The sequence below is a fragment of the Ambystoma mexicanum genome, chromosome 9, assembly GCF_040938575.1.
Source record: "Ambystoma mexicanum isolate Mex_15411 chromosome 9, UKY_AmexF1_1, whole genome shotgun sequence".
Lineage (NCBI taxonomy): Eukaryota > Metazoa > Chordata > Amphibia > Caudata > Ambystomatidae > Ambystoma > Ambystoma mexicanum.
Genome location: NC_090931.1, coordinates 258667743 through 258688310, shown reverse-complemented (window position 1 = coordinate 258688310; position 20568 = coordinate 258667743). Strand labels below are relative to the sequence as shown.

Genomic DNA, 20568 nt, shown 5'->3' with positions numbered 1-20568 from the left:
GAAACCAGAACTTTATTGTAAAGCATGCTCTGGAAAAGGGGGCACAGCTCTCTACAACCTCACTTTACTTAACTGCAAAGAGGAGCAGAGAGAAAAATGTGCCATTTCCTTACAAATGGGCAAATACAGATTCTACGAACCAAAAAGAAGGCATAGCTTTGTGTAATGGATAATTGGCCAGAGGGCTTCCTGACATCAGGGAACAAAACATGGGGGAGGGGTCTGATTTAAGGGAGTACGTCTTTAGTAATGGGTTGGAAGAAGCCCTACAGATAAGCAGGGTATTGGTAACTTTTACTTCTAACATAGAAAACAGGCATTGGCAAAGCCAATAGTTTTGACGTTCACCACAGTTTGCATTTTTTCATTTATAGACACGAGGGTGCAAGGAGGAGAGTGCACAGTTTCAAACGGGGATGCGATAAGGGATGCAGGTGTGAAATAGAATGATAGGGGGAATAAAGCAATGGAAGAAGCCATTGACGGAGAGTGCCATCGAAAATGAGTAAGAGGGTAACAAGTAAAGAAAGAGTGAGAGAGGGGATAGGGAGAGAGGGTAAGGTGGGTGGTGCAATTAATGGTGCATGTGTAGGGTAGGTGGACAGTTTTCCTATTCGAGAAAGATGGCAAAAAACACTGTGGCTATCTTCTATTGAATGCTAGAATGTTTGCTGCAAATATTGGGTGGGGTGAGGGGCTGCGCACCGCTTCCCCACATCCATTTCTTTCACTGTGTGTAATGTAGATGTGCAAGCCCCAAGAGAGGTCACTGAATAGCTTCTGGGCGCATGTAAGCAAAATCCAGCGAACCAAGGTATTATTTCTCTGTAGTGCTATGTACTGTTTACCAGTATGTTTCCAGGCACCCCTAACGTTTCAGGCAAGTAAACTACAGCACAAACGGGGGTTGGGGGGGGGGGGGGGAATCATTTGCCGAGGGTGCCACCGAATGCCTCGCACCTCGTCTTCATTTGTTGTATTCGGGTTTGCACCAATGCAGTTTCTACAGCAAATGCCCCGTAGACTCGCACAGCAGGAAGGCAACGCTTCTACACAAACCTCTTTGGCACTATTTATCTAAAAGATTTGCATACAGCGCCACTCGCCCATGGGCCTCAGGGCGCTAGTTTGAATGAATCGAACACTGAAATGAATGCGATAGAAATGCACCTGAAAACACATATTTCACGTAAGATTGTGTGTGTTCTGCTATTACCAAAATATGGATATGGCCTAGTGCCCCGTGAATTCTTCACAGACCGGGAGCCTCAGCGGGAAAGGTCACTGGCAACGGTCTGGCCTCCCGCTAACTGGGGGTTTGCGTTGGAAGGTCCTGATATCCTGCAACTGAGTTGCTTCTAAAAAAAAAAAAAAAAAAAACACTTCTTCTTTAGTGAAGAGGGCCGTCCTTCAGCGGAAGCTGCGCAACCTGCCGCCCACGAATGCTGACTTTGGAGACGTAAATTGGTTTTGAAGTGGCGCGCCTGCATTGCAGGCTGTTGGATTTCAGCATTACAGTCCGATCTTCTCCCCTGGCCCTCGAAAGCCAGGCTCACAGGACGGGCTGAAGATGCGTGGGGAGCCATTTCAACATAATGGTTGCTCCCCCCCCCCCCCCCCTCCACACCCCCACCTCTTTGCTTGGAGCGGAGAACAGTCTCAGGCACCTGGTGGTGTGCAAACCTTGAATAGCTACTGATTATCACGAGACAGAGCCAGCCAGCGGGGAGCTGGAATACTTGATGCCCACTGAAAAGCTATAAACCCGCATTGTGGCTGATGTGAAAGAACCAGTGTTAAGACAACCAGGTGAGAACACTTCCGATGCCCGGTTGAAATGCCAGCTGGAAGGCTTCAAAGCGCATTTGCATGACCCAGAACAAAATAAATATATTGTTACAAGACTACTGACTGGCAACATGAGGACTGTGGTTAAGGCTCGAGGCCCCTTTCAACTGAAAAGGTGAAATGCCCTGACCTCCTCCCTGCTGGGGCTCCAAAAAGGTGTGTACCAAATCCACCATGTCTTTCGTGCTTCCAGAGCGCACAACATAACACTGTAAATGCGAGAGCATCACTTCATGTTGAAGCACAGTGCACCGTCTTTGCTGCAGCTTCTTGTAAAACAGCTGTGCTGCGAACTCTCTGGGTCAGGCATCCCTTAGTAATACACGTTGAAGCCTTTGGCTTATCACGAGTTGAGCCTTAAATGCGGCGGTAACGACATTACTGCCGCATTTAAGGGTTGGCCCAATCACGAGTTTGTCGGCAAGTGTGAGTTTCACCTCCAGCTTTTTGCTGGAGCTAAAAATCTCCACTTACTGTCCGTTTTGGACGCCATTAGCGCATTGCTAATTGCGTCGGAACTAATAGCGCCGTAAACACCCTATTGTGTCCAATGGACCCAGTGGGGAATTACAGCTGTACCGCTACTCGTGATCCGGCGCAAATTGTGGCAGACCGAGTAGCGCTAACGTTAATTGCGTTGGCGATATCCCAGCGCGATTACCGCTAGGATATCGCCAACCTCGTGATAGAACTCAATTTGTCTTTAATTGTAGAAAGCATGTGCACAATTAACCCGTGGGCACTTGGCTCTTGTGATCCATCATTATTTGAACCCAATAGAGACAACAGTCTTCAGATCAGAGGCAATAACAGTTTGCTTCCATTGCACTGATCTGGACACATCAATTAACAAGTGGGTGGAAAAAGGTGGTAGGCTCCAATGTGTCATATTTTAGGAATAAGTGTGGTTGGTATGCCACTTTGATGCAATGGGTAAAGAGAAACCACAAATCCCAGCAAGGAAAGTAATGTTGGTGGAAATACAAGAAGTGGAAGCGGACCCTCAATACAAAAATCGTACGTTACGGAAAATACACTACCGGGAAATCTACATCAAATTTGAAAACCACCTTTTTTAAGAAACAATACTACGGGCAGTATTGCTCAATGGCAACGTGCCGCCTTGAAAGCAAGATGGAGCAGAGCAACACAGTTTCAAATCACGGGTCTGCACTTAGAAACCTCTTCGGTATTAAGTGTGTTAGAAAAAAACAATTATAATTCAATGTCACTGTAAAACACGGGTATTTGGGAAAAGAAGAAACATGTGAAACAAAATAGCAGGAATATGTACGCAGATTTGAAATACACATACATGAAAATTACCGACAAACATGAGCAGACAACGATTCGGTGCTGGACTGTGAAAGATAGTGAGCTAAAGACTCTGGGTAAGTCTCTCGTAACCAGGACTAATGTCTGGCAGAGAGACTTCCCGGACCCCCCTTGTCAATGATGATATATGCTAACCAGTGCAACAGTGTCAATGAGGTGGGAATGCACTGCCAATGTCTAAAACTAGAGGCTGGGGGGATTCCAAATGATGCCGGTTTCAACCAAACATTCAATAGTACAGTAGAATCAATCCATGGATAGTAACAAGGAGCGAATCTCCCACCTCCATCAACCAGTGAAGCAACCCATAATGGTGGCAGTGTTTTATGTACTACACATTCCTAGAAGGGACCTTATCCTTCACTTTTGTATTTTCACTGAAAACTGCTTTTCAGAATCCTCTCCTGGGTCCCCTTTATTCAGACACCTCATTCTTCCGGGTTATTCTCCAACTAGTAACAGAACTTGAAGGCAGGCTAGGTGACGTTTCAATCTGGATTTTCAGACTACCCCGCCCCTGAAAACTGTCAGTCACCACACTACCCATTAATCCCTCATTCAACATAAAGATTCTCATTGGCTACCACACCCTTCCAATCCTCACCATAGCATTGTGGAATATTTTTAAATCCTTCTCACACAGCTTTTCCCAATTTCAGGCCATCTACTGATAGGCAGAAATACAAATCTAGCTGGAGAACAATACTATTTCATCAAGCAAGGAGTTTCTAGGCATCTGCAAAAGAATTAACCTCAAGACCCTGTCCAGGAAGCACTGCCCCAGCTTGGACACTGTCCTAAAGTTGGCCATCACAACTCTGGATGCAACCATCTCACCTGCCTTCTGATCGGACCATCAATGTACTAGAAACCTCAACTCAATAGAGGTATCAGAATAAAGATTTGAAGAGCACACGTTATTAAGTGTTAGGATGGATTTCTAAACTCTGAACTGGTGGGCAGAGGTTCAGAAGGCTAGCCTAGTTTCTTGGAACAGGGTAACCTTCTGGACAAGCCAGACCAATCAAGGTAGCTATGGCGGCGGTCAAGACTAGGTCTCAGGAGGGGTGAGGGTGACTGAAAGACCTCAATGAGCACACAGAGCAAGGACACTTACAAATTACTCCCAGACAGGTGTATATAAAAAATATAAAACACATTTATTACAAGGCCTTTGTAACTTCAACATAAAGTAAAAGAATCACAGCAATACTATCAAACCAACACAATCCTATCAATACAAAATACATACAAGACCAATGGGGTCTAAAGGATTAATGCACAAAATGGGTCCACAACCTAAAAGGGAAGGAAACAGGCAGTGCAAATAGTCTTTAGTTCACTGCTGCATCCAACACACTCCTAACTATGAGGCAGTCCGGACCCTAAGAAAAGTGGAGCCTAATGCTCAACAGTACATGCAATGCAAGTGCACGCGGTAGTTCCTATGGGCAATAATGGGTCTCTTCAGGGGTCTGTAGCAGCTCAGGAAGGTGGGTGAGGCAATGAAGAATAGGTTGCCACTATTCGAGGAGGATCTCCACTTGAGGGCAGAGTTGAATCCAAGAGTTGGGAATAGTTTGCTAGTTTGCACTAGCAGTGGAAAGGAGAGGGGCCCAAGGGGCCACTTCTGCATAAAAATGGGTGAAGGCGCTAGGGGCCACCGGCTAGGGTTGCAATTACTCACCCACCCCTGGTGCACTCCAGACCAAACTTTGCCAGTAGAGTCCACTTCGATTGCAGGTTCAAATGCAGCAATATGATGGCTCTGCGGCTTTCAGTGAGGATTCCCAAACGGCACAGTGGTGATTTCTCCGCTCCTGGTGGATGGATCAGGCCAGTTTCACTGCAGCAGTCTTCAGGGGCAAGAGGGGCACAAATGCAGCACACCTGCAAAGATCATCAACACGGCTGGCCGACATGGTAACCACGTATTTCCCAGTTCAGGCGCACTCGTCTCACTGCAGACCTGGAAATACCAAGTGTATGAAATTCGGTGTGAGGGTGCCGTGAATACAGAGCTAGCAGCATACCAAGTTTCGAGGGCCTCCTCAAAACGGCGGCGGAGACATAGCAAAGGTCCAGAGTAAGCTGGTCAGCCCACTGGTTGGCCCAGGCACACTTCCGAGAAAGCTTACTTGCAGGTTTTGATGAAGGTGCCAAGAATATCTGGTCCCACTATTCAAATGGGTCGAAGCGTCTTCGCAGACCTTCTAGGATGACTAGATGCAGATGGGTCCCATGGTTCAGGGTGCCAAAACTTCCAACGGGTCTCCCGTAGTTCCTTGACTCTGCTTCTTAGTTTCAGGATACTTGGATCCTATCCTTTGTTCAGTGAGAACTCCAGAGATCGACATTGTATGGTTGTTTGGGGCCTCCTTTTATCCAGAATCTCCTTCGCGCCAAAACGAAGAGGAGATCTGCTCACATACAAGCATACCATACGTGGACCTATCATGGACCACGGTGGTCCCAGGCATTCACAGCACTCCAGACTCTCTGGCACCCAGGATGTGTATTGGGGACAGACACCCCAGCCCACATCCTGTAGGCACACACACAAGGCATGCAGAAGCCCGTGAAAGCTTAGAGTTTTGTGGGAAAATGCATGACCAAATAAGGACTGCCCTGGGTCGGCTCGACATGGGGAAGGGGGGGGGGACGGGCAAGAGGCAAGATGGCCAAAGAATCTCATGGCATGGCCATTTTGGAGCCAGGCCACCTATTTGTGCCAAACGTGGAAATCGCGGTTTACCTGGCAGGAAAGGGTTAAAATTACATGAAAAGATAAGCTGCCACTAGCACTGTCCGTGACACATCTGCACATCTCCTAAAAAAATCCTTCGAGAGTAGCGAGGGCCAATGGAAATGACTAAGAGACCCAAGTGTGCCTTACTGAAGGTACATTGCACACAAGTTGCAACATTGGAAAAGGACTAAGGAAAACAAAGTTTCCCAGTACTGACTGTCTTAAGGGCATGTCAGGATCCCCGTAAAAAGTGAGCGAAAAAGCCCAGAGGAGTGCAGCAGAAGGATGTGCTCCCCTGGCAAAGTCAGACTATGGTGTTAAACAGCAGCAAAAAGTTGGGGGGTACACAACTGGAGGGAACATTACACCTACATGGAAATCTTTCCTAACATTAAGCATCACCACAAAAGCAGGAACTACATATGGAGAATGAAGGGCTAATACACTGCATTCTGCAATTCTAACTGCCACACAAGGTGCAGATTAACTTTCTGTTCATTAAATATATGGTCCATTAATGCATCAAACACTTTTAGGTGTGTCTTAAAAACCCTTTTGGAGACTTTCCTGAATACGCAAAGTGAATATCACAAAGATAGGGTTGTATGGCACCTGTATGGCACGGGCTGGCCTAACAGTCAAATCTATCTTCTGGCAACTGTTGATGTCAAGTTAATCAGGCTAAAAGCAGGAACTAAAAAGTTCCGAGCAATAACTTTAATTGTCACACACAAACCTCACCCTGCTTAGTTCAGATGCAAAGAAAAGAGTCGGAAAGGACTAGACTTAACAGTCACACAGTTTTCTCAAATCATAAAGGATGTCAAAGAAATGATCCCGGGCACAAGCATGGGTTGCTAGTAGACTTTTTCACAATATTAATTGTAAGGAACACCCATGCTCAACTCACATCATTTCTCATATGAACACAATGCTTTCTCAAGGCAGCAAGTGACATTGGTAGTCAAAGCGGTCTAATTAGTACAACAAAATGTAAAAGTGTCAGTGCCAAAAAGAGCCTTCTACAATCTTAAAGGGACATGGAAACAATGCTTACGTTTTTAGTGTGACTAAAATGCTAAACAATACTGCATGAGGTAGCAGCCCCATGCAGAAAGTAATCTTGGCGTCCAATGAGGAATCTTGTGCCCTTCTCCAAAAGGATTATTCTGTGCCTTTCCTCAAAAAACAGGTCCAATGATTCCTGCAAAATGTCAAAAATCTAGAAACATTCTGGCATAAGCGAATACATCACGTTTGCAAAATAACTGGCAAAAGCCCATTTTTTGCCACTAGGTAGGAATGCTATTCTACTAAAAGAGAGTTCAAAATTGGGGAGATTGATGAAATGTTCAAATTAGCCAAGATGGAGAGAACAATCTATGGTAAAGAAAAGACATTTCTGGTTTGAGAAAATTTGGGGGAAATTCATGCCCATTAGTCTCGGTCTTTATTTGGATGAATGGGAGGGGGGTGTAATTTAGGTTGTATATATGATGTAAGTTATACATAGTTAAGGTAACTGTAAATATTGGTTTACCTTGATATTTTTATTATTTGTAAGTTTGAATTTGATTCTGAAGATGTCAATGTATTCAGGAGCCAACTGTAATTGTGCTTTATGTAAATTTAAAAAAAAAAGAAATTAGCACGAGTTGGAATCTATTTAGCTCCTGCTTGTAGCTTGGGAGAGCCTGGTTCGCTTGAAACCAATACCTACCAGGAACTACGTTTGGCTCCCCAGGCAAACTGCTACTCTACAAACGTTATACACTTCCACAAACATTAGGACAAATGAAGACTAGGTACAGCAGAAGGAGTTAGTTATACATTATAGTTTGCATCTCACAAAGAAGTTAGATTTGTGACTCATCGTGTACCAGTTCCTCGCTCCTACGACATAACTCCTGCGTCCTGGAGTACAAGTGAAGGGACACCAAACCGTGTAGCTGTGAGGTGGCTCAGTAAGATCAGTGCTGCTCTTGATTTATGGCATGACAAATAAGGCACAGGATCGAATCCAGCAAGGGATGTCACCTTTAGTCTTCCTTCCTCCCACTCAGACCAGCGGCACACGAGCAATTCAGTAGATAAAGTTCGAAAACGCAGCATCCGGGACAATCCGGAAGGTTAGGCGGCTCTATTCCAAAACTGACCTTTGTCCCACGTAGTTTTATCCCCACTCCAGCCTCCTCGCAAGCTCCTCCTCCCAGGCGCCGACCCGGCCTCCACAGGGGGCCGGCCGGCAGCACCAACCTCACCTTCCTTCCAAAAGCTCAATCTCTGCTTCCAGCCAGCCAGGGCAGCCGCCCTTCCTTCCTGCCTCGCGCACGTCAATCCGGAAGCCACGCCCTCTACGTCTGCGTTACCCTCTCATACGTGTGTCCTTTTTCTCTTTTAGCACTTGTAGTCTGTGCGGCTGGAAGTGACGTCGGTCAACAAGCTGTCTCCGTGGCAGCGCTGGCTCTGCAGGGTGGCGGAGCCCGGTTGGGAGAAGGGGAAGAAGAGATAGAGAGGGAAGAGTAAGAGTACGTGAGGCGTGCAGGTGAGTGAGTCGGAGGAACATAGGAACGTATATGTGTTTGTGGTTTCAGCGAGCGGGGGAGTGAGAAACCAAATAAGAAATGGGGCTGTAAGTAACGGTGTAGGTGAGTCCGGGGTGCGGGAATAACATAGCTCGCTATTTGGCTGGTCCGCACGGCCTTTTTTGCCAGTTAGTCTCAAAATGTATCGTTTCCTTCTTGTGTCACTTTTACCTGCCGTCCAGTGCTTTTCAATAGAAAGATCATGTTTGAGCGATTTTCTAATATGATATGACCCTCATTACACTTTACCAATCTGGTGTTATTCCTGGATGGTCACCCCGTGTAACCTGTCGCTGATTTTGTTTTTGTTGATTTTGTCACCATCAAATGACCGCTACCAACCAGGTTCCGCCGTTCTTCATGCTGACAATGAATGGTCTTTTTTGTTTTGTGTCCTGCAAAAAATGAGGTTTGCCAACTGTTCCTAGCCAGGCCTCTGCTGCTCTGCACCGGACTTGCTCGCTATTCATGAGGAATGTTGCGCCAAACATTTCCAGGGCTGATATAGTTTCAGTAAGTGAGACATGTTTTTTGAGAAATGTGCTCCAAAGAACTGAATAAGAATTTTTTTCCCAGAACCGTAGTTTATTTGTTTGGGATCCTTAAGAGGAACACTCTCTTGCCTGTGAACCAGTGTCCCCGAAACAAGCCCTTTAACACGAGGTAGCAATACTTTCAGATGGTTGGGGATGCAGAATATACTCAAACATCAATTATTGGACTGACTCGGAAGTTGGAAAAGTAAGTCTATTTTATTTGCAATTGCCTAAAACAGGGAGTATAACCAACATCAACGAACATACGCTCGATCTTCTCACTCAGCGAGTTTCATAAAAGCACAACTTTTCTAGTAAAAAACAGTCATTGATGTCAATCTAAACCTACTGGGGAAAGTGATTGGCTTAGAGGGAACATCTAGGTATACGTTCCATGCTTGTCAGGGAAGTGATTGGGTCTCTAGCATCAGGTGGGCAAGTAAGCCATCCTCTAGTGCAAGTCACTATGAACGTCGTCAAATACACAACGTCCTATTGGTTGCACAAACTATAGGGCTCTCTATTATGTGGCCCTCTATAATTGGTTGGCACCCTCATACCCTTCTGTAATACACGCTAGCAGCACGCAGGCTGGCACCCATGTGCTGGTGGGCTGGTCAATTAGCCCTTTAATCATGGCCTTGCAAATGTTCCTTTGTGCCTGAGTATAGGGATACTTTGTCTCTTGGTTTCGATGTAGCTCAACTCAGTATCTATTTTCATCTGACCATGTGACTGGAGACCACATTTCAGAGCTTCTGTATTTTAAATGGTATTAAATGATGAGCCTCTGACGTCTTCAATGTTCTTGCTCCTCATCTCAGACAGGAGTTTGTTCTTTCACACGTTTTGTAGCTACTGCATGAACAACCAGGCTCGCGGTGGCCTTGACTTCGTGGTGCTGGGCCAACCAAGCCTTTCTTGAATTTACCTCTGTCATTTTCGTTTTCCAACTGCGCCACACTGAAAAAGACTTTCTATTCACTGGGTCCAAGCTCTGCTAAAGTGTGTTGTGGAACATCCATATTTCATACATTCCTATGCATATCCGGTGGAGCATCACCGCAATCTATTCACTATGTAGCCATCCTTAAGAATACTTTGTCTACTTGCGCTACTGCTTCTGTACAATTGTAAAATGACTTGGCATTTTCTTAATCGTTTCTGCAGCATGAGCATCTTCATCTCGAGCCCGAAATGTTGCTTATCTTTAACACCTCCTCCTTAGATTCTATAGACTGTCTGTTCTTCAGCCTCTTGCCTCTTTTCTAGGTGTTTTGAGCTCTGCTTTGCATGATGTCACCCGTCGTCTCTTTTGCTAATTTTTCACACTTCCTCTGGAATTTTATTCAAATGACCATCATATTGTCAGTTGGTGCCTAATATGGTTTCCTCAATGGGTACCTTACTTCCAGGATTCTTTTTCGTTATAGGCACTTGTTAGGCAAGATTGTGGGCAGTACCCTTTGGGAGACTACACCATCCTTGTACTCCCTGGCAATAGGTAACCCAACCTTTGGTATAAGTCTGTACTACACAGGTTGGTAGTGTAGCTGAGCAGCCAGGCTTATCTCAAGAGGGGTCAATGTGAGCTGTAAGGTTGTAACACAGAGTTTCACAATGACAATTATTCAAATAAACACATAGACTCAAGGTTTCTTGATAAAAGCAGTTAATTTATTTCACAGTCAGTTATATAAACCTTCACTGCTCTTTAAAAGCGCAGAGCTCAAGTTTCCCATTGCCATGTATTTAAACAATGGCCAGTCCTGTTTTAGCTTTGAATTCTGGGACTTGTAGTTTTCCTTAATTTCTAATGAAAAAAAACCTACAAGTCCCAGAATGCAAAGGCAACTAAACAGGACTGCATAGTCTTCTCACGCATGGCGAGGGGAAGTAAGAGAGTGAGAGTGTGAAAGTGAGACCAGGCCTGCTAAACTCTTGACTTTTCTCATGAACAAAGAAACTGTCTTTTGAAAGAACTTCCAAAGTCTGAAGACTTCTGTCTAGAGAGTTAATGGGGAATAGATCATCAGCTGCTGATTGGTGCAATAGTGAAGATAATATCTCCTGTTTGTTCCTCCGAGCGTAGAGCTTTAGCCTCCAAAGTGTGCTTGCTTTCTTTTTGTATACATTAGCACTCGTACACCTACCCAGTTCGTGCATCCAGGCTTCAGTGATTCACACTAGACATTTCAGTGGCATGCTGCTCGCTTTTTGTAGTCTCTGGACATCAAAGATGCATGCGCTTTTAGGGTGCTTTTCTCGCTGGCGTTTTGAGGCACGTTCACACCTGCCTTTGTTGTGCCCTTTAGCTCCCATTGCGTCCAGGGCAGCTGTCCTTTCGCCCACCCCTGGAAATGAGGCTGCACTTTTGTCCTGAACACCGCAGGCCATAGCATTTACAGGGCCTTAGGCAGCAAAAGACTTGCCAACCTCCCTAATTTGCATATGTAGTGACATCACAGAAAATAACATACCAGAATGAGTCTTTGAAACCCGTAGAAAGGGAAGTTAGCTTAAAAGAAGTTGCCAGGAGTAACCAAGTGACGAATAGTGATGTATAATATATGAATGCATTTATAAAACAGTGCTAAACAAGAGGCCTTATGAAATATACAATCAATAAATATCAGATAAAACAGAAAATGATGAAGGAATGAAATCTCATCAACACTAGAGACCGAATAGTGGCCGGTATGTTGGGAAGGCATTCATGTGACACTCCGAAAATAGGAAGCAGCGATATTCAGTCCACTTTCTGGCTCTACTAAGGTTTCACAGCCTAGACTAATCGGCCCTGTAAAATCTCGCATTCAATGATGAACGCGAGGGATACACACTCGGCGTCTGGCATGCTCTGATGATCGGCAACCGTTCAGTCCACAGGAATCGAGGACTGCGTCCGAATTCGAGACAGTAAGAAATTTCAATGGGTCACCTGTAACCACGAGAGTGCATCAGTTGCGAGGGAACAGACCACGTGTTCTGCAGCACCGGCAACATGAAGAATGCATTCTCCTGTTTTCCCAGTAGTCAATGTTTACATCTGAGTGAGCCAGTGAGCTGTATTTGGGCGGGTAAGTACCGTCACAGTCTACTGAATCGGACAGAGCCACCCGTAGCTCAGCAACCAAATGAAATGGAGAATTGCAATATTATTCCTTAGTAAAGGATCCTTTGCACAGTACCTACTGTTCAGTATAATTAGGTTGATAAAGAAGGCTCTTTTGAGTAACCACTCCTATATGAAGGGTTCTCTGTGGCCCCTTACATACACTTAAGCAACTATGGGGTATCTTGTCACACTTTCCCAACATCCTGCCTTTTGGGAGATTTAAGTTTCTCCTTTTACATCCACAGATCTACAAATAAAAATAAGGTCTGCCCTGCTGATGTGCCCAGGTTCCGGCACTCCGCAAAGACCAAGAGGTTTGTGATTTTGTTACCATGGTTTACAAATATGATGTTAGACTAGAGTTTACTACCAATATACCTGCATAGGTCACCTATGTATAACAGTACTAACTAGTTAATTCATAAGTGGTTGCTCCAAAAGTTCAAATAACGGCCTGATTAATCGGCTCCGAAACAAGAAAACATTTCCCTGTATCCATCTATTGAACAAGGTCTGTAGATTAGGCCAACCAGTGGTTAACAGCATGTCCCAACCATTTAAAATAGCCAAACTGACTCAATATCCTGTTGTTTTATGTATTTTAGAATGTTGAAAAGAAAGGGTTAGAAGATTAAAGATCTACAAAAGAAACTACCATCTGTCCTGACGAAGGCCTTTCAAACCATGGGGGAAATCTATTAAGGATAGGGTTTACCCTTCGAATATAGGTCTAAACGCAGTGCATCGACATATAACCTTGACAAACATCCAGTCCAAATAAAAACCTGTGGAAGTAATGGACATTCAGTACTTCGCAAGGACGAGGAAAAACAGTGAAGAGATAGAGGCACAAGATAAAAGGAAGTCTAGGTGCTCAATATAGGAACGTCAAAACTGTGTAACAAGTAGGAAGAGACTATTGATGAAAAAGTCCTGCAGAACAAGAAATCACATTGCGAAAGTGCCCTACTGTCTCTAAGTTTTTCAGATCACTCTGTTATAAGGCGTCCAATAATTAATGTGATTGTCTAAAATAAGTGTATTCTTCTGTAGAACTCGTGATGAGATGGCATAATAGAGATGCCAGTCTTTCCTGTATACTAACCCATGTAGAATAAAGTATGATTGTTTGTATTTGTGGAAATAATGATGTAATTTATGTTTTTTAACACTATACCTTGCAATTAGGAAACTACTTTGTGAAATAAATGTATTCAGAGTTCCTTTGCAAGCACTAAGTTATTTTGAGTCGTGTTTATGCTTGTTGACACTTGTCAACTATTCATCACTGGGTTGGACCTAAAAACTGGTGAAATACAGGAGATGGAGGTAGTCTGTAATTCTTATGTATACAATATATGAATGCTAACGGTTACTATTATATATGGGACAGTATCGGAATTGAGGCTTACTTCAGTAGCGGACAGCGTGAGCTGAATCACTTGCAGCACTTCTCATTTTGGCATATAAGGCATATGGAGATAACATTATTTGGCCAGGAGCACCAAGTGGTTAAATTGCTGGGATGTGAGACTGGTGTGCAATTTCATGTACTTGAGCGCAAATCTTCGGGCCTAGAAACACTTGTGTACAGGCGCGTTATAAATGCCATATCATATTTGGTAGAAATATTGTTTTCCGCAGGCCCTTTTGCAACTTGGGTTTGAAAACACTGTCGGATTTTGAAATGCAATGGAAAAAAATTGGGATTGTTTTGCTGTCTGTTTTTGCAGCGTTTCAGGATTGCATTTATTTTTATTGTGCATATATTTGGCCACATTGTCCAAGCTAATAATATGCTTTTAATTCAGAAGCTAGAAATTAGTGTTGACTGTCAGAGGAAGTGAAACTCTAAGCAGTTTATTTATGGTTCGCTACATACTTAAAGAATCTTTCCTGGTGTGACTGCAGGTTCCAAAAACATCAGAACGAGGATTTGGCCGAAGGATTGCCTTATACTGCAATCAAAGCAGAAACCTATTTACCAGGGAGGTCTTGAGGCAGTGAGAGTAAGCATTTTTGTAGCTCTTTAAATGTCAGCACAGGGTGGGGACAAGGGAAACGGCCTCTCCAGATCATCAACCTCTCTTCCCCCATCATTGGGCCTGGCAAATAATCAAGATCAACTTCCCCCAACTTCATGTTTGGCTTTCAAAAGTACCCTTTTTCTCTATAGGAGATGACTTCAAAAGTAAACAAATCATAATAAGCCAATCTGACAATTCTATAAATCTACCTTCTTTGACTCCTCTGCCTCCTCCCTCGGCCACCACTTTGGCGCCCTCCTCCTCGGCTACCTTGCCCCCCCTCCTATTTCCTCTGCCCTCCCTCGGGCTCCTTCTAGATCTCAGCAGGGAGCACCTCTGAGTTGTACTCCTCCCCGGAAGTCTTTCACGAATGGCAACCTTCTCCACCTCACCACTCTTAACTTTCGCTATGTTGTCAAACACTCCTCTGACATCTGCCATCTCCTGCAAAATATCGACCTTGATGTCCTTGGTCACACTGAAACATGGTTCACGGCCAGCTCTCACAAGCTTTGACACTCTCCTTCCTGATGGCTACAAGATCCTCTCTGCGCCCAGATCCAACTGTTCCAGTGGGGGTGTAGCCTTGAATTCCCAGAGTGGATTCCTGCCTCGATCATTCCTATGCAGGCCTACTCCTCCTTTGAATGCCTGATCTGTTGGCTCTCTCACAGTGGCTACTATCACCCATCCACCTCGTCTGATCACCTCCTTCCTCTCCAAGTGGGCTGACCTCTCTTCTTCCTTCCTGGCCTCAGCTACTCAACTCCTCAGCCTTGGAGACTTCAACATGCACCTCGATGCTTCATGTCCCACCACAGGACTCTTCCGCGACCTTTGCGACTCCCTTTCTCTCTCTATTCTTCCCTCTGGCCTGAATCACTCTGCAGGGCACACTCTTGATGTTCTGATCTCCTCAGACCTCCCCCTCTCTAACTCTCTTACCACTCCTCTCTCCTGGAGTGACTACTTTCTCCTCTCCTCTCATCTCGCTCTCTCTACCCCAAAGGCCAAGCCTACCCACACATTACCACCCACCTTCTTAGTCATTCGACCCATGAAGCGTGTGTCAGCTGAGTTTTTCGCCGCATCTTTCTCTCCCCCTCCTGTACCTCTGTCTGACACACACCCTGACACAGCCCTTTCCATGCTCCACTCTATCTATGATACTGTCCATGTACTTACCCCTGTTATGAGGATCCGCATGAAGCCTAAAATCAAGTGCAATTCCTGGTACAACTCAGACCTTGTCGCCCTTAAACGCAACTGTAGGGTGGCTGAGAGGAAATGGTTGGCATCCTGTGCACCCTCTGACAAACTGGCCTGTCGGCTGCTCCAAAGGCAATACCTACTCTCTCTCCTCACTAAGAAGAGAGCTCACATCGAAGCCTGCGTTTCTGCGGCATCTAACAACTCGGCCAAACTCTTTAAAATCTGCAAGGAGTTGGCTAATCCTGCCGCAGTCTCTACCTCTCCTGTCCCTTGCCAGGCCCTCTGTACGGCTCTGGCTTCTCACTTCATTTCTTAAACTCAGGACATCTTGGCCACCCTCTCGGTTTCTCCTGCTTCTCCCCCTCACACTCTCATCTCCCTCCAGCCCCCTTGCGGCCACCCCCTCCCTTGTCTGACTTTCCTCTCCCCCGATGAGGTTTCTAGACAAGTCCGATCTATGAAAACCTCATCTGAACAGGTTCTTCCAAAACCATCAAAGACCACATTGACACCCTCACCCCAGCCATGGCAGACTTCTGCAACCACTCCTTCGCCTCCGGTACCTTCTCCTCCCTCATGAAGCAATCTCCTGTGCACCCTCTTCTCAAGAAGCCCTCAGCTGACCCCTCTTCCGGCTAATTATCACCCAATCTCTATCACTCCTTGACTGGGCAAACTCCTGGAAAAGCTGGCCATCACCCAGCCTAATCTTTACACTGAATCTGTTGGCTGTCTCCATGACCATCATTCTGGTTTCAGAGCTGCCAGAAGCACGGAAACTGCTCTCCTGAACATCTGTGAAGGCCTGCTCTCTAACCTTGATTCTAATCTCCCCTCTGTCCTCATCCTACTTGATCTCTCCTCTGCCTTTGACACGGTTAACCATGTCATCCTGCTCAACCAGCTCCATGATAATCTGGGTATCACTGATCAGGCTCTGGTTAACTTATTTCCTCTCTGACGGACCCTCCCAGGTCCAACTTGGGCCTTTCCTCTACTCTCTCTCTCTCTCTCTCTCTCTCCACCTGCAGTGTTTCCCAGGGGTCTGATCTCTCTCCCTGGTTGTTCAACCAAAACCTGGCACCTCTTGCCCAGCGCATTGCTGCGTTCTGCACCAACTTCCATTGCTATGCGGATGACGCCCAGCTCGCTTTCAGGCTCCCCACTGCCGCCTCTTCTCCTTCTCTCATCCCGGATTGCCTCTCTGCTATCCAAGAGTGATGCGCCGCCAACAATCTCTGCCTGAATGCCAGCAAGACGGAGATCCTCCTCATTGGCACACCAACACCCTTCTTTCCCCTCACTCTCTGGTGGGCCTCCTTTGGCCCTCCTCCTGCTCCCACCTTCGAGGCTAAAAACCTCAGGGTTATCTTCGACTCCACACTCCCTTTCTCTCCTCGCATCTCTGATGTCGCTAAGAAGTCAAATTACCAACTACACCTCCTCAAATGTATTCTCCCTCTCCTTTCCTTCCCCCAGAGACTCACTGTTTCTAGAGCCCTAGTTCTATTGGCTATTGCAACAGCCTCTTTTTAAATCTGCATGCCTCTGCCCTCTGCAACTTATCCAGAACAGGACTGCGAGACTTGTCCTTGGCCTCAAGCCCAGGGACCGTATCTCTCCAGCACTGAAATGCCTCCATTGGCTCCCAGTGGCTGCACAGATCAAACTCAAGACCCTTTGCATTGTCCACAACGCCTTCTGGGGCCTGGGACCAATATATCTCCAGCTTTCTCTTCTGAAGTATCTTCCTACTTGAGCCCTTCACTCCTCCAACTCCTTGAGGGTCAGGCGTTTTTCCAAGCAATGCTCTAAGGGAAGATCTCACTCTTCTACTGGCGCTTCCCTCTGGAACAGCCTCCTTGCCTCTCTGAAACTTGAGCAGAACCATCTCTGGTTCCGGAAGTAGCTCAAGACTTTTCTCTTTGTTTCCGCCTTCTCTCTTCCTCTTCCCTGCCGATCTCCTGTCTGATTGCTGGGTGTCTGGTCAAAGGTTTGAATCCAAAAGGATCGAAAGCCATAGGGTCGAGTCAATAGGACCTAAAACAAAAGGGTCGAATTTATTAAAAAAAAAATATATAAATTCTGGGTTTCCGTATAAGTGTTTTTTACCACAAAAAAGGGGGTTTGGGTGGGGGACCCCCCCCAAAAAAAGCAACCCTTTTGTTTTCGGTCCTTTAGATTCAACCCTTTTGTCATTCGAACCTTTGACCTATAACCTGATTGCTGCACTGGTTACCTGGCTACCCTCTGAACTACGGGCCCAGATCCCTGCCCTCCCAGCTGCACACCCTCACTGCCTCCCGGCAACCCTGCACTTGGGGCTGTATCTGTAACCCCACAGTCCCCCTACCTTCACTATCTATCCCTTCCTGTTCCTGTTGGCCGCACTTCTTGATTCTGATGTTTTGATCCTATGTCCTGCACTAATCCCTCCTCCTGCCCCCCCCCAGAACTTTTCCCCTTTCCTCTCCCCTGCACTTGAGCGATCTCAATGTCACTGGGCCTAGTAAGATTGTTGTCCTGTCCACCCTTGTTCCGCTCCCCTGTCTAGTTGCGCTTTGAAACACTTGTGTATGGGCGTGCTATAAATAAAATATCATATCATATAGAACAATGTTGTAAGTGAAAAGAGTATGTATGTTTGGAGCGTTATTGGATATGGCCCACCTCGTCGCCTAGCATTTTTTGCAGCGTTTTGTTATGAGGCAAGTCGCCTCTTAACTACCTCTCATATCCCACCACCACTACCACAAAATTAATTATTAAATGTTCCCTTACCCGCCCCATCCCTTCCCTAAAAACGCAGTGAAAAAAGCAGTAAAACACATTGAAACGACTGTGGCGAAGTGGACTGGTTCAGGGTAGGATCATCTTCATTAGAATGCTTATTTTACCTAATCTACTTACACAAAATGGTTATGTATAAGTTCATCTACTTGTCGGCGTACTGATTTGGGGCAATACTGTTGAAACCATTGGGTGAAGGGGAATGCAGGGTTTCAGACTTGGGGCCCTACCACCTTTCTTTTCAGGCAGACCTTGCAGGTTGTTTGCTTTCAGCCCTGCCTACAGTACTGCACCTCTGCTTTATGAAAGCACAGTAACAACCACAGTTAGTATAGAGCGTGCTATTTGGCATCTATAGATACATTTGCCATTGAAGACACCGCAGCCTGGGCCGTACACATTTACATACTAAACTCAGCCTCCCTGTTCCATAGGCTCCAGTTCTTCTTAGATAGAATTAAGGATGCATCTTTGATCTCTGAACCTGCCATTGTGTAGGGTTACCTAGCCTACACCTTATTCAATTTGAGGAGTTATAACCTAATGCTGGTTGAACCCCTGAAAATGTGATGCTAGTGTTGATCAGCTACATGAACAGAGACAGCAACCCCGGTCTACATTTAAATTACATGTGTCCCTCAAATCAACCAATTTAGTCCCTAAGCATAATTGGGGGGGGGGGGAGGACGTACCTAGCGCTACGGATAAGGGGTGTATAAGCTACCTTTAATTCCTAAAAATAGGTAAGTACTCCGAAAAACTAAAAATAGGGAGTAAAAATACCCCCCACAAAAGTGGACGGCTGACACATAGAGGCTGTCCCTTGTTTTCATCCACACAGCTCCATGGATATGTTTGGACCAGTAGTACGCTAGATGTCACAGGAATAAAGTCTTCTAGTCTTGCTGGCTGATCTGAAGAGGTACACAGTTATCTTTTTAATGTGCATGAATATGTTGGTGCAAAGAAATATGTATTACAAAACACTTCTATTTTACAGTTAAACATCTTTTACTCGCTTAAAAAAATACTCCTGTTCCGAACGGGACTTACATTTTTACTCCCTAAAAAAATCATTTTACTCCCAACTTTAAAAAGTAGAGCATGAAATACTCTCACTTCTAAATCTTATCTGGGGCACTGGACATACCTGAAGACTCATCTGGTCCTCAGTCTTGCAGCACACAAAGACTGTGTCATTGAATTACTGACCAACACCTGCAAGTTTTATTCCAGTTATTACTACACACCCAGTAAAAAAGCATGGTGTGCACAGGGCTCTACTGATGTTTGTCCAAAATGTAGGAAGAATGGGGAGGGCTTTCAGCTAGTTTCCTGGGATTATCCTCTGATTACATCTTTTGGGGCAAAGTATGATGCACCACACTGAAAACCACAGGTCTTTCTGTACCAATGTGTATTGGGCTTGGTTGATCCTTCAGACAAATGGGTTAGAAGGTTTATGGGTTTGGCATGGTTAAAGGATAGTTCCGGGACTTTTTTTTTATTGTCCCTACGGTTCGGCCATGTGTTTTTAAGCATAACTCGGTAGATCGTAGAAAACTTTCCTATGGACCTTACCCGACTTTTCGTCCATTAACGCACTCGAAATCAGCCGCCATTTTCTGATAATCCTATCATTTCCCCCCATCGCCCTGGCTCACCTGCTTTTGCGGCACTAAATCAAATCCCCCGCCCCTGAGCCTGACATCAGCAGACGCGTACCGCCCATTTCCCAACGCCAAAGCACGTTTCGTGTCAACAATCGCTGCGCCTCAGCTAATGAAGTGTCGCCATGGAAATGGCAGGACGCCTCTTTCCTCAATAAGTATAAACACACCGTTTCACAACACACAGCAGCAGATTTTCGATTCCATTACTCTCTCTGTGTTACTTTGAGTATTCTGTGACTCGTTTCTGTGCTCTGGTCAGCTACCTTCGCCGCTTCTAGGCCTTGTGAACACCTGTACCATCTCTGTAAATTATTTTACTTTCTTTACCACACAATGGCTACAATAATGCCGTATATGTACGAGCCCGAGTACACCGAGCAAGAACTACTGGAAAGGCAAGCATGCGAAAACGATGGGGATTCGGACGGCAGTTGGGAGGACCAGTCAACGGATGAAGAGCCTGGACCATGTCGCTTGGAGGGTGTCTCCACCTGGTGCACGTGCAATCGGTGCAAGCTAATGCCAACTGAGGAGGAGAACTGCTGCTGCCATGAAAATTCCAGGTGCTTGGCCTACATTTCGGAAGGCGAGCCAAGTCCGCAATGCATCACCGAGCTGCCAGAGTTCAGGGAAGCCTGCCTCTCACGGACCGTGTTGAGGATGATGATGGTGCTTATGCACGAACCTCGCGGCAC

The 20568-nt window shown here is 45.6% G+C and overlaps 2 protein-coding genes across 7 annotated transcripts in view; one reads left to right on the top strand and one right to left on the bottom strand.

The window, feature by feature from the left end:
- Window positions 1–8271, bottom strand: part of TNFAIP1 (TNF alpha induced protein 1) — a 339442-nt gene extending 331171 nt beyond the window's left edge. The window contains exon 1 of one of the 5 annotated variants that reach the window (XM_069614578.1): window positions 8194–8271. The gene's annotated coding sequence lies outside the window, so the exon portion shown is untranslated. Of the gene's footprint in view, window positions 1–7781 lie in introns of all 5 variants that reach the window. The other 4 variants (XM_069614579.1, XM_069614575.1, XM_069614577.1 and 1 more) reach the window with 4 other exon arrangements.
- Window positions 8272–8329: 58 nt separating this feature from the next.
- Window positions 8330–20568, top strand: part of IFT20 (intraflagellar transport 20) — a 241958-nt gene continuing 229719 nt past the window's right edge. Inside the window, exon 1 of one of the 2 annotated variants that reach the window (XM_069614581.1) lies at window positions 8330–8477. The gene's annotated coding sequence lies outside the window, so the exon portion shown is untranslated. The remainder of the gene's footprint in view (window positions 8478–20568) is intronic. The other variant, XM_069614580.1, reaches the window with a different exon arrangement.